The sequence below is a fragment of the Suncus etruscus genome, chromosome 1 (assembly GCF_024139225.1).
Source record: "Suncus etruscus isolate mSunEtr1 chromosome 1, mSunEtr1.pri.cur, whole genome shotgun sequence".
NCBI lineage: Eukaryota > Metazoa > Chordata > Mammalia > Eulipotyphla > Soricidae > Suncus > Suncus etruscus.
Window position 1 is genome coordinate 107,545,521 of NC_064848.1, and position 4,625 is coordinate 107,550,145.

Sequence of the window (4,625 nt, forward strand, 5' to 3'; positions counted from 1 at the left end):
AGATCTTTTTGTTCATACACATCTTTCCCTCTTTTCATTAATATTTAACTTTTCTCATTTTTTCATGTAGACAAATGTTTGGGAATCTTCAAAGTTAGGCTACTGTGTCAGATTAAAATTCTAAATGGGGGGCCGGGCAGTGGCGCTAGAGGTAAGGTGCCTGCCTTGCCCGCGCTATCCTTGGACAGACTGTGGTTCAATCCCCTGGCGTCCCATATGGTCTCCCAAGCCAGGAGCGACCTCCGAGCGCATAGCCAGGGGTAACCCCTGAGCGTCACCGGGTGCGGCCCAAAAACAAAAAAAAAAACAAAACAAAAGAAAAATTCTAAATGGACAATTCAAATGTTGGCTCTAAGGAAAAGTGGAACATATAAGGCATCTTGAGACCCACTCATAACATTTGTAAAGACATAAATTATAACAAAATAGTAAGTAAAATTTCTTGGTCATCTCAAATCTCTTTCATCAGAGTGGGGGCAGATATCCTTGTCTTTAGAGTTGTCAAACTTTTCTTTCTGTACTCTGTATGTTGACATCTAACTTCTCCACTTTGTTTGTTAGGCGATTCAGAATGTCGTCTTGCTCCTCAATTTCTGTCTGCATCCCCAGTGCTATGCCCTTCAGCCGGCCCAATCCTAAGGAGAGCTTATCTAGATTGCTGTCGATTTTCTGATGATAGGCACGGAGTTGAGCATTCTTTGGGTAAGTTTCGGAACTTGTTGCAGAACTAGTCCCGGTAGGGACAGAGACTGAGTCATTCAACTTCCTGAGATTTGGGTGGCTGGCCTGGTACGCTGCTTCCTGCTCTTTACTTATACTGATGGCTTCTTGCAATCTTTGGCTTTTATTGGTCTGGGAGGGGAGCATGCCATTCTGCTGGGCCGGGATCTCTGTAGGTTTGGGTTTGAAATAGTTGACAATCCCCCCAAACACACTCTTAATGCTGTTAATATGTTTTTGGCTTGTCTTCAAATCTTGGTCCATCTTGTCAACCATCTTCTCTGTGTGTTCTAAGAATCCTCATTGACGGACAAGCTCCTCGGCGGAGGCCACCCCGATTTTCTCGGACTCGTACATGAGGGACAAGGACCTGCTGGAGCTGGCGGCCATGGCCTCAGCCCGTTGCATCACCTTCTGTCGCAGGGCCTGCTGCCATCGGCAGGTGGGCTGGCCACCTCGTCCTCGCCATAGTCGTCGAATGGGTTGCAGCTGGAAGGGTAGGCCGACATGGGAGCAAGAGCAAGTCTAAAAAGTTTCTTCATGGCAAAAAACAAACAAAAAAAAAAAAAAACCCTACTTAACACAAGAAGACAGTTGTCTGAATGGGAAAAAATCTTTTCACTCAACATATCAGATAAAGGGCTGATATATAGAATATACAAAGCACTCAGAAATCTGAGGCCCCCAAAACCAAAGAACGCCATAAAATAATGGGGAGACAAAATGAATAGACACTTCTCTGAGGAAGACCAAAAGATGGCCAACAAACATGAAAACATGCTCATCTTCACTCATCATCAGAGAAATCCAAATCAAAACAACAATGAGGTACCACCTTACACCAGTGAGAATAGCTCACATCAAAAATAATGAGAACAGTCTCTGTTGGCGGAAATGGGGTATAAAAGGCACTCTCATCCACTGCTGGTGGGAATGCCCCCTAGTCCAACACCTATGGAGAAACAGTCTGAAGAGTGCTCAAAGAACTCATAATTGAACTGCCATTTGATCAAGCAATTGCTCTCCCAGATATCTACCCACAAGTTGTAAGGACATTCACTCCAAAGTATGTGTGTATCCCACTATTTATCACAGTACTCAGTATAATAGCCAAGTCCTGGAACCAACCTTGATGTCCAAGAACAGATGAGTGGATCATTAAGATGTGGTATCTTTACTCAATGGAATATGACATGGCAGTCAGAAATGATACAATCATAGACTTTGTGGAAACATGGATAGACCTAGACCATATTATCTAAACAAAGTAAGCCAGAAGATGAAATATAAACACAGGATGATAGCACTATTCGAAGCACCTAGAAAATACACCATATATACAACTAATACTCTATGATCAAATAACAGGGTTCAACTGGGTAGAAATTCCAAACACTGTAACAGTCAACATATACTGGGGAGTAGTGCCCAAATCACATGAAAGAGGAACAACACAAACTCTTGGCTACACATTATACCATAAAGAAACTAGCAACAGCAAAAACAGCAGCGTAGAGAAAACAGGTATATACTCAGCTCTTTACTATAAAGGCCCACAATAATCTCTTAGGGATCCTGTATAGGATTACAGGTAAAGATAACGATGGGAAATCATTGACTCCAATGGAAGCATTTCAAAATAATATGATTTAATGCCTTAGTCTTACTATATCTAAAATAACCTTTCAGCTTTTCTGTCCACAGGTGTTCCTGGATACAAAGGGTGGACAACATAAGATGACACCTCGTGACTCAGTCACATGAAATACTATACCCAGCTTGCGATATGAAGATGTCTCGATAAAACTCTTTAACATACCCTTTATTTATAGGTTATACCTTCTTTTAGGACCTGAAGTGCATGACCAGTCAGATCAATGAAGCAGCAACTGTGACCTACAGAACTACAGGGCCTACTCATCAAACACATTCAAGCAACTAACATTTCTTTGCTCTTTCCTTGTCTCTTATCACTACTTTTTTTTCTCTTCTTTTTCTTTTTAATCTTATCTGTTCTCTTCTCCATTTCTGCCCCTTCCATATACTTTCCCCTTTTCCCCTGGTTAGAAATCTGACTATCCCTTCACCCCACAATCCATCCAAATTCCCCCCCTTATTAAAACTCTTCACTCTGAGTTCTTAATCTATTAGGCATCAAGACTGACCCCTACCCCAACAAACCAGTATCCATCACCGAAGCGAAGGGACACCCACCCAAACCCACACCTTATCCCCAGCAAGAAAAGACAACCAACACCTCTGCTGACTCATGCGGTGTGGCCCTTCTTACCAACTCTTCCCAACTCGGACTGTTGCTTGATACCAGACTTAGCTCTAAAAGGACCCCCAATGCAAGAACTCTACCCAAGACTTCCCTGCTGCAAATCTTTTGCCAATCTCAAGAAGGTCAGGGTATGTGATGAAAAAGCGCCTGGTAGTCTCTGGCATCACTTTGTTCCTTTAATTACTTTTTACTTCATTTTTTATTTTATTTAAAAAAACACTTTTTTTCTTTATATATACGGGAGCACATATATTTTACCTCTATTTTTATCTTTTTTGGGTGTGTGACTTGCTTCTGTTTTCTTCTCTTTCCACCCCCAAATGCAACGGCAATATAATGTAGCACCATCTCTCCCTGCAAAGGCACACTAAAAAAAGGAGTAAGGTTACATTTAAAAACGGGCTCTTATTTACTAGGGATAAGAACTCATACTTTTTAACAACACAGGGGCATCTCCCACCTTGAATATATATCATGTGGACCCAACTTAGACCCCAGGTGATTAGATGCTGACCATCCAGCCTGGAACCCTGGATCCCAGGCATAGAAATGACACAGTTCTTCACAACAGCTACAGGAAACAAATCCCACCTGGGACATGTTTAACACTGCTCAAACACCAACATGGAGCAGCACTAATAGGATATCCTGACAACGAGGAAATTGGGAACAACTTGACCAAAGAGCAGGTTATCCTACCTCACCAGCTAACGATGAGACAAAATCAGAAGATTTGTCACCTTTTGTTCTGTGCAAAAGCCAAGATTGAGATTTACAGATGACTGGCTGATAGAACCATGACCGGGCAGTGTGTATCCTGGGACCAAGAAAAAAACCCTAGTCTAGGGTTTGACCTACGACTTGCACAACAACCATGATCTCTAATTCCAGAGGTACGACTAAGACAGTAGCAACTGAATGAGTCTTCTGGTAATATAACAAAAGATGCTATCCCAGGCCTCAACCTAGGATCAGCCCGAGGACCAAGACCACCAACCACAGAAGACGGACTATAATGACACTAAGGGAACAGAACTTCTAGAACCACAAAGAAAGACTTCACCATAAGTTGCCTCTTTGACATGTGCAGAGATGGAGATCTCTAGATACAGAGATCTGATTTTACCACCCAGGATGGAGCAGAATTCTCCCAGACACCACAAAAAAACCAATGGGAGAGAAAATGAACTAGAAAGGAGTTTATAGTTAATCCGATGACAATATATTTCAAGGGTGGAGAAACCCTGTATCTCTTAGACCAAGGGAATTCTTTTTCGAATGACTCCAATGTTTACTGTGCCTATGCAGGAGGGAGAAGAGAGAGAGAGAGAGAGAGAGAGAGAGAGAGAGAGAGAGAGAGAGAGAGCGCAAAATAATCCTTTTTTATCTATCTAGCTTTTATTGATTTCTTTGATTTGGTATGGATATTGAACTGGTTGTCTCCATTTTTATTTATTTTTCTTTCTTCTTTTTTCTTTTTCCGTTTTGTGCTCTGTCATGTTTTTTTATCTCAAGTCCATGGCAAGTATATGGTGCCTATCCTTATTGCTGTAGCACTCACTGGATATTTTATTTGGTACTTCTTTTTATAAAGATATGGTGTTCCACCTTCTTTTTCCCC

General features: G+C 41.7%; 1 pseudogene; it reads right to left on the reverse strand.

Moving 5' to 3' along the window:
- Nucleotides 1–492: 492 nt before the first annotated feature.
- LOC126008480 (synaptosomal-associated protein 29-like) lies at nucleotides 493–1,238 on the reverse strand (annotated as a pseudogene).
- Between the last annotated feature and the right edge of the window lie 3,387 nt (nucleotides 1,239–4,625).